The sequence below is a fragment of the Carcharhinus amblyrhynchos genome, chromosome 20, assembly GCF_965287045.1.
Source record: "Carcharhinus amblyrhynchos chromosome 20, sCarAmb.v2.hapA, whole genome shotgun sequence".
Lineage (NCBI taxonomy): Eukaryota > Metazoa > Chordata > Chondrichthyes > Carcharhiniformes > Carcharhinidae > Carcharhinus > Carcharhinus amblyrhynchos.
Window position 1 is genome coordinate 20,972,234 of NC_137343.1, and position 16,363 is coordinate 20,988,596.

The 16,363-nt window shown below is 44.0% G+C and overlaps 1 long non-coding RNA gene across 1 annotated transcript in view; it reads left to right on the forward strand.

Annotated features, from left to right (window-relative positions):
- The first annotated feature begins 297 nt into the window (after positions 1–297).
- The window catches only part of LOC145356199 (uncharacterized), an 89,563-nt gene continuing 73,497 nt past the window's right edge, over positions 298–16,363 (forward strand). The window contains exons 1-3 of the long non-coding RNA XR_013889075.1: positions 298–356; positions 932–1,069; positions 2,210–2,308. This is a non-coding gene — a long non-coding RNA (uncharacterized LOC145356199). The remainder of the gene's footprint in view (positions 357–931; positions 1,070–2,209; positions 2,309–16,363) is intronic.

Here is a 16,363-nt window from a genome sequence, read left to right on the forward strand (position 1 = left end):
ATTACATCAAAAAGGCGATAGGTAATCACACGTTGTGATCCTGTGCTTGTTTTCAGGCATTATCTAATTTGGGCTCCCTCCTTTCTCTTGCCCTTCTTCTTACAGCATGTAATAAGTATCTTTGCATAATGCTGGCATTATTAGCCATGCAGGCACCACAATCAATCCCAAAGAGATCGATTCCCATTTGAATGTAAGGTCTGCCTGCGAGGCACCGTCATAAAAGTCCTAACGGATCAAGGCAATGGATAATGAATCATTAGCCTGCTGCACTGTCTGACATTTCGTCTAGATATTGTTCCAGCATCCTGCAGGGCTGCAGGGTGGGCTCCCCAGTATTGTCAACATTGGAAAAGGTAACTGTAACTAATAATTTATTTTTTATATTAATTCATGGGATGTGGGCGTCACTGCTTGAGCCAACATTTATTGCCCATCCCTGAAGGCATTTAAGAGTCAACCACGTTGCTGTGGGTCTGGAGTCTCATGTGGGCCAAACCAGGTAAGGACGGCAGATTTCCGTCCCTAAAGGACATTAGTGAACCAGATGGGTTTTTCCAACAATCGACAAAGGTTTCATGTCTGGAACAGGTTGCTCGGGGTGGTGGTGCAGGCAGATACAATAGGGGTGTTTAAGGGGCCTTCAGATAAGCACGTGAATATTGCAAGGAATAGAGGGCATGGACCAAGGGCAGACAAAAGGGATTAGTTTAATATAGCTTCATGTTCAGCGCAACACGTGGGCCAAAGAGTCTGTTCCTGTATTGTGCTGTTCTATGTTCTATTAGACTTCCAGATTAAACTGAATTTGAATTTTACCGTCTGCCATGGTGGGCTTCAAACCCAGGTTTCTAGAGTATTAGCCTGGGACTCTGGGTTATTAGTCCAGTGATAATGATAATTAATGATAATACTATTAATTTCTCTACAGCTGCACCATGGAAAACATGTGATAGGTGCTTGGAAAGTCTGGATTTAGCTTATGACCATTTGATGGACTCATGTACCTTGGGCATTCCCACAGCATCCCAAGAGAGATTAGTAACTCAGAGCCTGGAGAATCATAAAGGTATTCTTGAATTTTTACTGTATTCTCTGTAACAACTATTGGTGTAGTTCTAGGATTCCAATTACTCCTGCCTCACTTACTGTTTTAAGTGAGATGCAAAGTCACATAGAACTACAGGCAAAAAGTAGAGACACAAGCAAACAAATAACAAGAGACACTAAGTGACATGAAGGCAGACAGAGAGACACAGTGGTGTATCGAGACAGACAGAAGAATGTAAACAGAACAAGGAAGCATGACAGACTGGATAGAGGCCGACAGAATGGTTAAAAACCTGAGGCATGTACTGAGGTGGCCAAAAAAGGAGAGGGACTGGGAGATATACAGATCAAAATAGGAAGAGACACACATGCCGCAGATAGCCAGATGATCTAATAGGCAGAAACAATACTCAATTTGCATTGGAGACTTCAGATTGATCCAGCTCTCTGAGCAGAATAGTTGCCCTCGAAAACTTAGAAGGATTAAAACCACTTCCAACTCCTGGATAACTGCAGTACTGTTCACCCCCCCTCCCCCTTAACTGGACCCCCCAACAATCTCCCACAGCCAAATCTCCTGATTCGCCATCTGACTATTCTCCCCGCTATCCTCCCACCCCAATTACCCCTCCTAACAATCCAACTATGGTCCTATCATATATTAAGCTGATCTTTCGCTTCACCCTATCTGCAACTTCAACTACTTTCTGAGCCCTATTCTTTTCTTTTTCCCCTCTGTACTTCATGAAGATAATGTTCCATCCATATAGCACGCAAGAAACAACACTTTTCACTGTATCCCAGTACATGTGACAATAATAAATCAAATCAAATCAACTATCCCCTGACTACATTCCCCGCCCCTGCCTATACCCCATCCCTCTGATCAACATTCCACTACTCTCCCTGTGCATGACCACTCTCCCATCGTATTACTAACCCCCACTCCCTGACTTTCCACCTGACCCCCGCAACAACCCATCCCAACTCCTACCCTACCCACATCCTATTCCCCATCTGACATCTCCACAACCTATCCTACCCACTGATTTTCCATACTTCCTTTCTCCTTGTCTTCATAAAGTGACTGACACCATTGAACTGACCCAGTTTACGGCAGCTTGCATGGTAAAGAGTCTTCCTTTTCTTACATTACTAGTGCCCTGCATTGGAAAGGGGTCCAGTGCCAGTACACTGCACAATGCCCACCAGACCCCAGGTCAAAGAGCAGACAAGAAATATGCAGCTCCCAACTAAGGTAAGGAAAACTGAGCAAAGTGACAATCTGACTGTGATTGCCATTCCTTATAAGCTCAAATCCAATGATGGAGAGAGGTATAAGAATAACGGGGAAGTTTAAATGTCAAACAGTAAATGGTTTTCACACATATTCATGAGGAAGGACACACATAGGAACAGTCAACTTCAGCAGGACACCACATGTGCAGAATTCTAATGGATTGCGCAGCCATTAGATCCTGCCTGATTTTGCATTCTATTGACTTAAACAAATAACAGGAGACAAAATCCATGTTGACCATTTTGGGTCATGGCTCAAACAGGAAATTCTGCCCACCTATAGCAACGTCTGCTGGAGGAGAGGACTTCTTTCAGACAACTGATCTTTTTGTGCTTACTTCCACCAGAATTTGGTGTAGCACAGCTTGAAGGAAAGGCACAGGGCTTGTAGCTGCTGCTGTGAAGTCTCCACAGAAGAGTTTCACTTCTGATGAGATTCCATTTCTGCAGAGACCCTGAATCAAAGAACAGTTCATCCACTAAATGGCCGCTCAGGATGTTTCTGATCAGTGAAATGGACTAATCGTGTTAACCAATCAATAGATATCTTATTTTATTATTGGACCTACTAGTTATTAGAACGAGTATGTCAGGCTTAATATAGTGCAGTCAGAATATCAATGGCTTTGTAACATGGAGCTGGGAATTTGGAATGATAATGATTTTTATTATGATTTTTACTTCGGAGTCCTCACTTATCATAGAAACAGATAAGCGCAGAAGGACACCATTCGGTGTATTGAGTCTGCACCAACAACAATCCCACCCACGCCCTTTCTCTGTAACCCCATGTATTCACCCTGCTAATTCCCCTGACATTAAGAGGCAATTGAACATGGTCAATCAACCTAACCTGCACATCTCCGGGAGGAAACTGGAGTATTGTGAAGAAACCCATACAGACACGAGGAGAATGTGCAAAGTCTACACAGACAGTTACCCAAAGCTGGAATTGAACCCGGGTCCCTGGCACTGTGAGGCAGCAGTGCCAACCATTATGCCATTGTGCCGGCAGTATGACTGATGGAGCAATTTAGTGAAGGTGGCCTCCTAAGGGGCTGCCTCAAAGCTGACCATCCAATGAAAGATGGTACGTGGACTCCAAATGTTGCCCAGTAAGAGGGTTAGCATTTCTAGAGCCTGCTGCTGTGGCGATGTGGGAGTCAAGGAGGTGAAGAATGAAAAACATCAGAGGGGCTATGCACACAGACCCCTCTACTTGATCTTTTGTATTGCGGCAAAGGTGGGGGGAGGGGGTAGTTGGGCAACAACCTTCCTCTGCCTATGGCTGCCTTCTTGGGGCATGGAGCATCCAGGTCTAATGCCCCCCTGAATGGCCTCAGGGAGCTGGACATTAGGTGGGGAATGAGAGCACTGCTGGCAAAGAATTGACCCTAACAGGGTCCTTAAATCTTTAAATTGATTAGCCACACCCATTCGACTCTGCATCAGGTCCCACCTCTGGGAAAGAAGGTGGGCAGCAGGGATTGGGACTCTGAGCTGTCTCGACACAGCTCCTCCTTATTTTCCTGCCACCCAGTTTACCATTCCTTGTCCAATGTCACCCGCTCAGACTGAATGGTAAATTATAACACACAGTCCCTTTGGCCGGAATTCTCCAGTCTCACACACTGCACTACTGCTACCAATGAGAACGAAGGATTTGGCACTCAGCCAAATTGCCATTCACAGCAGCAGGACTGGAGAATCCCAGCCACGGGTGAGGCAGGAGAATCCCAGTCATTGGCGGCAATCCTCTGTTCTCACTTGTGGCTGGGGTTCTCCGGTATCGCTGAAGGTGAATAGAGAGTTTTGATGGAACAACCAAATTTTCCGTTCTCATTCACAACAGATCCCACCATGGACAAGACAGGAGAATTCCACCCATTGTATGACATGGACCATGAGAATAGTGTGATACGATACAGTGTGCAAGTATATTAGAGAGTGAGGGTTGTGGTGTAAATTGGAATAAAGCCATAGTCTGGTAGTCTGAAATGTGTTTGTATTCTTTTGAGCTATTGAGTGTTTTAATTTTGATGCCAATTGTGGCAGTTTCGGAAATGGACGACCACAGCCACAACTCCAGGAGACTTAGATCACATAACAAATTTGTCACTTCTGATGGCAAAAGCTTGCTGCAGATTGCAAACACAGTGGTGTGTTTGAAACTCATTACTAAGTTAGAAATAGGAGATTGTCAACTATTCACATCTCAAAAAGGCTCCAGATCCTGTTGCAGTGATTTTGTAAACACAGTAAGAAGTCTCACAATACCACCGAAAGAGACTTCTGACTGTGTTTACCCCAGTCTAACGCTGGCATCTCCACATCATGACTACCATTGACACTGCAGTGATTTTGGACAGAGCTGACTGTTGTAGTCTCCACCTCAACCATTAGAAAGTAGAACAGCTTCAGTCACCAGCATTTTTCCAGTTACAGAAGCTAAAATCCTGTGCCAGTTGTACAATCAAACTGAAGTCAATGTTGGTTTGAATTAAAAGGTAGCCCTAAGGCTGACACACTTGTCAATTAGTTTAAAGTTTATTTACTATTGTCACAAGTAGGCTTACATTAACACTGCAATGAAGTTACTATGAAAATCCCCTAGTTGCCACACTCCAGTACCTGTTTGGGTACACTGAGGGAGATTTTAGCATGGCCAATGCATCTAACCAGCGCGTCTTTTAGTCGGAGCACCCACAGGAAACCCACACAGACAGAGGGGAGAATGTGCAAACGCCACACAAACAGTGACCCAAGCTGGGAATCAAACCCGGGTCCATGGCGCTGTGAAGCAGATGTACTAACCACTGTGCCACCATGCTGTTCTTAGCCACTGTACTGTCCTGTGTGGAGCTGATTCATTTTAAAGACAACACTCAGTTGCAGCTGGCTGAAGGTTTATGGACTGGAACTGGTCTTGACTATGAAATCCTACACTGGTAGCCAGATCGCGTGACAGACACTTTGACAGTTATGACACATGCATGCTTTGTGTGCAAATCTTTAATTCCTTCATGGGATGCAGGCATCTCTGGCTAGGCCAGCATCTGTTGCCCATCCCTGATTGCCCTTCAGAAGTTTGTGCTGAGCCAGCTTCTTCAACCACTGCATTCCATGTGGTCTATGTACACCCAAAGTGCTGTTAGGGAGGGAATTCCAGGACTTTGACCCAGTGACAATAGAGGAATGGTGATATGTTTCAGGATGGTGTGTGAATTGGAAGGAAACCTGCAGGTAGTAGTGTTCCAATACATTTGCTGTCCGCGTCCTACTTGGTGGTTTAGGTTGCGGGTTTGGAAGGTTCTGTCAAAGGAGCCTAGATGAATTGCTGTAGTGCATTTTGTAGATTGCACACACTGCTGCCGTTGTGCATAGATAGTGGCGAGAGTGAATGTTTAAGGTGATGGATAGTGTGCGAATCAAGCAGCCTGCTTTGTCCCGGATGGTGTTGAGATTTTGAGTGCTGGAGCTGCACTCATCCAGGCAAGCTGGGAGCATTCCATCATACTCCTGACCTGTGCCTTGAGGATGATGGACAGGTTTTGAGGGGTCAGAAGGTAAGTTACTCGCCACAGAATTTCTAGACCTTGACCGGCTCTTGTAGCCATAGTTTTTATACAGCAGGTCCAGTTCAGTTTCTGGTCATTGGTAAACCCTTGGAAGTTAATAATGATAGTGTGAACAAAAGAAAGAATATGTAGTCCTGGCATTTAGTTAAGGACTGCAACTTTACTCTCAAAGTGCTAGGATAAAAAATATAAATTTCTTGAAATGTGAGATTAAGTTTTTTTTAAATTAGAACTTTAAATTAAAATAGTGGCAACAGGGAACTCTACAAAAATTATTTACCAACACAAATTAATCTCTCTTGCCATTGCTTAGTCATAATTTAAATGTGAATCAAAATGCTCTTCCTGTATAATTTTATCTCCATTTCTCTCCCGTTCTTTAATTGTTTCTTCTTCTCCGTATAAAACTGTCAAGCCATTCCTTAATTGCTATCTCTTTCTCTCTCTCTCTGTCTGACCTTTACTTTTCTGCCCAATCTTTCCATAAGTTTCCCCCTTTTCCATTTCCCACCTCATTTGTTGCATCTGCCGACCAACTTTGAGTGTGGAATTTGTAGTATGAGGGATTTGGGGCTATAACGGTTAATGTGGGACTAATGAAACAGTACCAGGTATAAAGGCCAGAATTTTACCACCCCACCCACCATGGAATGAGAGCGGTGAGGGGTGGACAACAGAAATAAATGTCCGTTGATCTTAGGTGGGATTTTACAGTTTCGCTATGAGTGAAGCCATAAAGTCCTGCTTGGAGAATTGCATGGGATGATTAGGGTGCTGGGGTGAGCCTGGTTGATGTTGGCAAGAAGATAGAATCTAGTCAGGGCTGCATCCTGTGTGTATGTATGTAGTTCTGAGTTATCAATAAATAGTTATCATTGTTATGTATGATAGGACATAGACCCTCTAAGGAAGCTGGTCAGGTGACCTGGGGTTTGGGGTGATCTGCTTGGGGACTGCTTGAGAGGGTAGTTGTCAGTGGAGTATGGGGCAAGTAAGATTGCAATAAAGATCAGTGATTCCTGATGCATGCCTGTGGAGTGAATTCTTGAAGATGCTCCTCGGTACTAAAGAGTTTAACAATTGTTCAACATACAGCCTCCCATCCATTGACTCCAACTACATATCCCATTGCCTTGGAAAGGACACCATGCACCACAGACATTCTCTCTTCTACCTTCTTTGGTCAGGAAAAAGATACAAAAGTCTGAGGTAATGTACCACCCAACTCAAGAACAGCTTCTTCATTGTTGCCACCAGACTTCTAAATGGGCCTACCTTGCATTAAGTTGATCTTTCTCTACAGGAGTCTGCATGTTCTCCCTGCGTCTGTATGGGTTTCCTCCAGGTGCTCCAGTTTCCTCCCACAGTCTGTAAAACATGCGGGTTAGGTGCATTGGCCATGCTAAATTCTCCTTCAGTGTAGCGGAACAGGCATCAGAGTGTGATGACTCGAGGGTTTTCACAGTAACTTGTGACTAATAAATAAACTTTGAACTTTAGCTATCACTGTAACACTACAATCAGCACCCTCTCCTTTCCTTCTCTATGAACAGTATGCTTTGATTGTATAGCGTGCAACAAATAATACTTTTCACTGTATACCAATATATGTGACAATAATAAATCAAATTAAAGATCTAGATCCCTTCATCAGACAACTTTCAACCTTATGACACAGTTTGGCTGCTTCGTGGTTACATGTGCTATGGCATGGATAGTTGGCTGAGTTCCAAGGCCACATGAGCAGGGCCAACCCCTTGCCCAAGTTGTTAACCTGTTCCCCACAGCCCTGCGATTCACAATAAAGCTGTAACGACTTTAATCAGGCAATTGAGGTGGGCCTATTAGAATATGTACACCCTGATTGGTCCATCAAATTGGCCTTAATCAGGGAGCCTCTTGCTTTGTACTTAACCATGAGTGTCAGTTCCTCTGGCACTCCAAGTGTAGACTGTGAACTGAAGGCACTCTGTATGCTGGTGTCAGACTTGTAAATAAAAGGATTTTGGTGAAGGGGCTTCCGCCCCCGAGGACTTATTACAAAAGCAAAGGATAAATTGGAGTTTAGAAGGATGAGGAGGCATCTTATAGAGACGTATAAGATAATGAAAGGGATGGATAGGGTAGAGGTAGAGAGATTCTTCCCGCTCAGAAAGGACAGCACGACCAGAGGGCAAAGCCTCAAGATAAGGGGGTGGGGGGGGCAGTTTAGAAGAGTTGAGGAGGAACTTCTTCATTCAAAGGGTGGTGAATCTCTGGAATTCTCTGCCCGTTGAAGTGGTGGAGGCTACCTCGCTAAATATATTTAAGTCACGGGTAGATAGGTTTTTGACAGGCAAGGGAATTAAGGATTATGGGGAGAAAGCTGGAAAGTGGAACTGAGCCACTTCAGATCAGCCATGATCTTATTGAATGGCGGGGCAGGCTCGAAGGGCTAGACTTCTATTCCTGCTCCTATTTCTTATATTCTTATGTTCTTAAAAGAAACCACTTAAAAACAAGCAGGAAAATCCCTTGAAAACAGGGCACTTGGCCCTCCTGCTGCATCTGGGGCCAAGCCTCAGGCCAGTCACCACTTGTCCTCTATGGAGCTAAAACATGGGTCAGTTCCCTCTACACCCTCATGAGTTGAGATTGAAAAGTGGGCTGGAAATGCTGATGTCCAAGTGTAAAGCACACAGGGGGCTACTACAAATATCAAGAATTTTCACTTACTCAGTTGTCTAGTGACCTTGGATATTGGTCTGTATTCAGTATTTTTTCAGTTGGAAGCTGTTTTTAAATTGTCAGTTTTTTGGAACTGTATTAGCATTTTACGAAACCATTCTCCAGCTTTTCTGAGTTTCATAGCTTGTGTGAAAATGAAAACATTGGTTTATTATTGCACTGAAGCATACAGATGTGAAGTAATTGTAAAGCTCCCCCTCTCCAAATGGGTACAAAGTCAATGGAAGCAGTTCAAGGCCCCAGCCATATCTGGCCTCATTTAAATGTCACCAACCATGGTGGCACTGTGGTTGGCGCTGCTGCTTCACAACACCTAGGAGCTGGGTTCAATTCTGGCCCTAGATGACCATCAGTGCGGAGACTGCACATTCTCCCTGTGTTTGCATGGGTTTTCTCCAGGTGCTCCAGTCTCCTCCCATAGTCCAAAGATCTGCAGGTGGATTGGCCATGATAAATTGCCCCTTAGCGTCCAGGGATGTGTAGGTTAGATGGATTAGCCATGATAAATGTATGGAGTTACAGGGATAGGGAGGGGCAGAGGGCCTGGGTAAGTTGCTTTATCATAGAGTCAGTGTAGACTCAATGGGCTAAATGGCCTCCTTTTGCACAGTAGGGATTCTATGATTTGTGGTACCAAATGGGTGCCATATGCAGCTTGCCTGTGTAAGGAAAGGAGAGGGAATCATTAACGGCTTCCTCCCTGAGTCAAACTGATCAGGGGAGTGGGGTGGGAGAGATTACAAGGGAAGCCCTTGAATGATAGCAGGCCCAAGTGTGGGACTTGAACACTGAAAGTTTCCTGTGACATTTTGATGAGTTGCCCCCTTTCAAGGATTGTCAGTTTAGCCAAAGTACGAATGCATTTCAGGTTTCTCACATTTTCCCCTAGATTTCCCATTCCAGGTCCCACTGCTGGCACAGGACCCTGAGTTGGAACATTTTGTTACATTAAAGGGGCTATTCAAATGCAAGATGTTACTATTGATTTGCGTATTTAATCACGCGTCTTTCAAGTGGGCACACCGGACGACTAAAGGTCCACATGCCAATGTGGTATCCTGTGCATTTCCGGTAGATTAAGATGAGAAATTTGAGAGTCTAACACCATGCCTAATTGAAAATCGGGCAGGGAAAAACAAGTTGAATTCTTACCACGTTGGATAAGAGTTTAAAACAGAATCAGAATCAACAAACAAGCCAACATTTTTGCATTGAACAAAGCTCCAGCGTTCTGAAGTCCTGTGTTTCCGTGGCTTGCTATAGAAGGTTAACAGGGAGCAGCAAGATGATTTAACGAACATCAGAGGAAAATATCTCGAGGAGAAACACAGACCCCCTGTACACGTGCTTTTCTTTGATGTGTTCAGATGGAAGTTCAGGATCCCTCAGCAGCTGCCCTGGGTAGAGTGCCAACAAGAGCTGGGCGCTTTGTGGGCAGCCAGTGTGGTGCAGCCTGAAAGAACAGACTCCGCAATTATCATATTGGAGCATTAGTGCCAGCATGCCGTCTGGGCAGGGACACCGAGGACCGGTGGGGACAGTGCCCAGAGATGCCAGCAGTCTGGATCATCTCATTGATCTGAATCCACATTGTGCACAGTCTCACATGGCATCAAACGGTGTGACAGTGCCAAGCGAAGCTTTCTTTCAGGGGAGGAGACTATGCTGATCTTCTAGTAGGGGGAGAGCTGGGGGGAGGCGGTGTGTGATAGGGATAGGAGGCAAAGGGTTAGATCTGTCAATCCGCGTGTGTTCATTTAAGACACAGGATTTGAATTCCACTGCCAGCGAAATCTGAAATAGAGCAGACAGAGCTGGCAATCTCCGCTTAACAAAACACATGTGGAGAGGATGGCTGAATTGCACTCTTGTTAATACTGGCATGGATTCTGGCAGCATGGCGGGAAGGCTACTTGGACATGGAGATATTTTTCTTCAGCTCCTCTCTGTTTGTTTAGATGCAGCCTCCAGTAGTGGCGGGGCTGTGAAATTGTCTTGTGTCTGAACCGCACTGTCCTTGGTTCCCAGGTATCTGTGCGTCGCCTCGCTCAGCAAGTCTCTGGAATGAAGCCTTCCCGTGATTGACACATCGTATTGTTTCAGCCTCTGCTCTCTGCCGCGCATAATTTTTCAAACTCCTAGAAACCATGGAAACTCTTCCAGACCCAATAAAGCCCCTGTATCCGATTATGCCTCTGTTTACAGCACAGTCTGAGAAAATGCAAACTCCTGACCTCAGTGTGTTGAAATGTCCTTGGGAAGGCTTTTTTGACAAAGGGAAATAATTGAATTTATTTTGCTTTCTCTCAATGATATCAAATTTCAAAGCCATCTTGTCAGCTGTAATATTGATGCTTTCCCAACATTATACATATACCAGTTAAAGGGTTTTTTTTAAAATCAGAAAGATACAACAAATGTCCAAACGTGGGAAATGTGTTTAAGTCTGTGGTGGTTATAGCAAGGCCCATAAAGCTTGTGAGGCCTACCTCCTGCACCTGAGACACTCAATTGACTACATATACATCTCTGGGCCTTCATTAACAAGCACCTTACTCGTGGGATGTTGGATCTTGTCGCTGTTCCCTCTCCTCTGTTTGGTATCCCATGTGGAAGCAGAAATATGTCTGTTGTAAGTTTTTATGTTGTCTCAGGAAATGGTCTAGAGGCTTGTATGGTTGCACAATAACTGTTTATTAATAACACACAGCTATAAGCATATATACAAGATACAACCCTGCCAAGGTGCTATCATCACACCAGCTGCTACCGGACTCACTACTATATCCTAACACTCGCATCATAATGTGAGCAGTACAGTTTCCTCAGTTCCACATTAACCCCTATAGTCTCAATGATGTGGAGTTAGACTGGGGTAGGCAGGTTGCTGGATCAGGCATTCACCTGATGAAGGAGCAGCTCTCTGAAAGCCTGTGCTACCAAATAAACCTATTGGACTTTAATCTGGTGCTGTGAGACTACTTAATATGCTTACAGTCTCAAACAATGCCTTCTTTCACGTCTTTATCCAAATGTATTTTACATGCTACCCCTTCTTCCCCAAGTCTCTGGAGGGCAGCATGGTGGCACAATAGTTAGCACTGCTGTCTCAAAACCCAGGGACTCATATGAATATGGAGATAGGGTGGGATTGTTGTTGGTGCAAGCTCAATGGGCTGAATGACCTCCTTCTGCACTGTAGCATTCTAGGATTATCTTTGAGCTCAAAGTGCCATTTAGATTCTAATTCCTCACTTTGGTTCTTTATGTGCACTCGTGCCTCCTGATGTTTGTCTTGGTGAGATGGTGGTTGCCTCTCTTGCTTTAGGATTGACCTTGTGTTATGTGTGTGAGTTTGAAGCTCCAGTTTTCATTGCTGTAGTTTTTCCTGATTCTGTGCTAGCAATTGTTTGGTCCTGAAATCAGGCTCAACTCCTCCTCTGTATTTTCTGTTTGAGTTTGTTGTCGCTCATCTGGAGGTTTGGCTTTTCCGACCAGTCAAGCCATCTGCAAAGGAACTGGAATATTGGCTTCTTCAGAGAGTGAGGACATTTCTGAACTGAAGTCCCCGTCAAGATTATCAACGCTGGTGCACATCTTGGGAGTGCTCGGTGCAGTGTGGTTGATTGCATTGGTCGTTTTGACATCTTCCACCATTTTGAGATGGTTAGGGACAACACATGCATCACTGCTCAGAAGTATGGATGACGTACAGAATATCAATTATTTTCTTGTTACCATACTGGAGCAGCTCTTGAATCGTGCTTCTAATTGGCAGCTGGATTCCTCCAGGGCCATGCAGTGGTGTGTCCCTCATCCATAACCAGAGATCTTTTAGCCAAGGTTCCTGAATCGACAGGACCACCACATTGGCTTCTCTACCCAACTTGAAATTCACGTGGTGGCCAGTTACAGATATATTAGTGATCTGGGATCCTTACACTCTCCCAAGGAGCTTTGTTGGACTTTCTTTTGACGTGGTTCATCTATCTCATGGATTCATTTGAGATTCGCCACTCTCAAGATTTGGAACTTACACATCTTTCCAAAGCGTCCCAGGCAGTTGCAGTGGAAGCACTGCACGCAAGTGAGTGCTGGACACAACCTGTAAGGCCTTTTAGTGGACAGTGCTGACATGGTCTGCATCAGCCTATGTTTTGCTTGGATAATGCTTTCCATATCCTAGTGTCTCCTTGTCCATTTGTTGTGAGCTGGATTGTTGGGGTTGCTCTACATCATGATTTAACTTTGCTGAGCAAAATGGATGATTTTTTATCTGATGGATTTCTAATTGACTGATGATTTGGATTTGTTTTTAGTTCTTATGTAAATCCAAGTACATTCAAAAGAGTATCATTGGCCATGCCTACTACCGTTCAGTCTCTTATTTGTTCCAATCTGAGGTCACCATAATCATAGCGTCCAGCCAATCTATATAACTAATTTATGAAAGAGCCCATGGGTTCCCTGTGCTTTTGGACTCTTGTAAATATTGTTCTTTCCAAAATGTAATTGCTTCTTAGATTTAAAGAAGTGTTAAAGGACTTCATAACCTCTTCAAAGTTATCGGAAGAGTCATTTATTTCTTGTCTGCCAATTTTGTCATCATCACTTGGGCCTGCTGAATATAATAGTGTATTCACTTGTTCAGCCTTTGTCTTCTTATTCAAGTCTGATGCTTTCAGATATCTGAACAGTTGTCTTCTCTGTTACGCCAAACCTTGCACCAGATCTGGCCCTTTCATCTGCTTTAATTAGTCCAGCTTAATTGGTCTGGCAGTGTTGATTTACCATCCACGGCTATTTTCAGCACAGGGGAATACAGCTTTATTTTTCCAAAATACCTCCGCAGTAACCTTTTCCTTCTCTTCCTGCACTTGTTGAGATTTTTTAGGCTACCATCATAGTCACAGAGTCATTACACTTGAGCAATATTTCATACAATTTTTTAACCAAATTGTTTTGGCCAGTGTGTTGCTTTCCTAAGCTTGAAGAATCAAATTGAAGCCAATTCTTTTGCTCTTACTTCTTTACATTTTTTTTCCCTGTTTGTGCATGGTCTTGTTATGTTGCAGACACTGGATCAGGCCTTTTGCATTTGTCTAGCTGTGCTCATTAAAACAATTGATCTGCTAGCATTGCCTGATTAATATGTTAATTCTAAAAGCTAATTTCAGCCTTTTACTTTGGAGTTTGCTCACACTCCTGCAATCTGGTTAGGTCTTCTAACTCTGCTTTTGATCAGGTCCCATAACGGCACTTACATACTCTGGTGGAATCCTCTTATACTGTACTGTGGATCTTTCTGCTGCTCTTCCGTCTCCACACCTATAATGAAGCTTCTTAAGAAATCTCCATCTGTATATACAAGGTCTTCAAGTTAAGTGCACTTCCCTTAGCTCAGTTTGCCGTTTCTTTACTTTGTCACTCTTAGGGATTTTGGTGTCTGTCACCTGCTGCCACCATATTGTAAGATTGAATGTAGTTTCATGAAGAGGCCTAGAGGCTCGTATGATTGAACAATAACTGTTTATTAATAACAGGTAATTATATACCTATTTACAGGATACAGTCTTGATTTGGCGTGATCTTCGTGTTGACTTCTATGAGACTCACGAATCCCGGATGACACTTTACACCATAATGTAGATATGGGGCTGTTTTCTCAGTCCCACATTAACACTTACAGTCCCAAACCCTCATACTACAATATCAAGATCCTTAAAGCCAGTAAAATAGATTGATAAGAACAATAGTTCCTATTGTCCTATTAATTCTGGAGATATGTTTTTCCTCTGGGGAAATGACTATCCCCGCTTCACACCTGCCCACAATAGGATGAGTGAAATTAGGAAATACAAGAATTAGCCACAGATTAACACCATGATGGACCACAGATCTTTAAAATCAGTTAATAAAATCACCAGTTTAAAAATTAATAAAAGGAAATTCTATATTGGTGTAATTTCTAAGCTCTGAATAAAATCTTTCTTAAAAGGCTCACTGAGTAGTCCGATAGCTTTTACTCAGCATTAGTGTTGGGCAAGTGGAACATACCTTCTTTGGGGTATCCCCTGTGCTTATCGAAAGCATAATCTCCCAAGTCATAGCCCCCATCCTCTTTTGCATTCCCCTCTGGCCTTTCAAACTGGGCCCAACTCCCTTATCCCTCCTCACTAGGACCTACCGTTCAGATCTTGTTGCGACCCCAGATTTAAATTAAGTCCAGATCCGAGAACCTCTTTTCCTTCAGGAAACTCCTGCAGTACCAGCAGGAGTGGCCACTGTTTGAACCTGGTACTGCTGGGACTATAGTTTGGCGAGCAACTCTCTAAGAAGGCTCTTGCTCTCGAGGTGGGGAAAGACGTATCAACCTTAGGCAATTAACCCCAGGTGTGTCATATGAGGAATGGTTGAGGAGTCTGGGCCTATACTTGATTGAGTTTAGAAGAATGAGGGGGGATCTAATTCAAACTTACCGCATACTGAAAGGCCTAAATAGTGTGGACATGGAGAAGATGTTTCCACTAGTGGGAGAGACAAGAACCAGAGGGCACAACCTTGGAGTAAAGGAATGCTCTTTTTGAAACTGAGAGGAGGAGGAATTTTTTCAGCCAGAGGGTGGCGAATCTGTGGGACTTATTGTCATAGAGGGCTGTGGAGGCCAGGTCATTGAGTATCTTTAAGGCAGAGATAGGTAGGTCCTTGATCAATAAGGGGATCGAGGGTTATGGGGAGAAGGCAGGTGAAGAGGATGAGAATCATATCAGCCATAATTGAATGGTAGAGAAGATTAGATGGGCTGAATGGTCTAATTCTGCTCCTTTACCTTATGGTGATATAGACATGGGTCAGCTGACATTTTGAACAAAGAACAAAGAACAACACAGCACGGGAAACAGGCCCTTCGGCCCAACGAGCCCGCGCCGCCGTCCCATTGTCTCAGTGACCTATTCATGATTTTAGTCTACGCCTAATGTGCGAGGATCAGGGAGGTCCAATATAGGGACAGTTTGTTACCCAATCAATCAGTGGGTGGTGTCCTGATTGCTTATGTATTTGGATTGATTGGGGGGTGAGGGGTGGTGGTGGGGTAAGGAATATGGTGCCCCATCAAATCTAGCTCATGTCTGTCTCCAATCACATGGCCCTGGAGAGTTCCCCTTTGCAATGCTGATGAAGCCATACCAGCACAGGTCCACTTAGAATCAATTAACTGTGAAAGAATTTTCTGACATTTGCTAAAATTGAGCAAATAGTATGAATGGCGGGTCTTCTCAATAAAAATTTCATTTTTGTGTTGGAAGTGGAACATCACAGGTGCAGAGGTGCTGCAGGATGTTGTGATCTCAGACAACTCCCCATTATCACTGTCGGCAGCCACAGCTTGTTGTCATCTTCTGGATCTTTCAGGGATGATAGTGAAATACAGAAACATTAATCAAAGCAGAATACCTAACAGGAGAGTATCTGAGGTCACGAGTGTGAGGGGAGCTAATTTCCCAAGTACCCCAAAGTGCATGTTAGGTAGATTGCCTCTTAGTATCCAAAGGTGTGCAGTTTAGGTAGATTCACCATTGCAAATTGCCCGAGTGCCCAAAGACATGTCGGTCGGGGGATTAGCCATGATAAATGCATGGGGTCATGGGGAGAGGACAGAGGGGAGGGCCTGGATGGGATGCTCTTTCAGATAGTCAGTGCAGACTTGA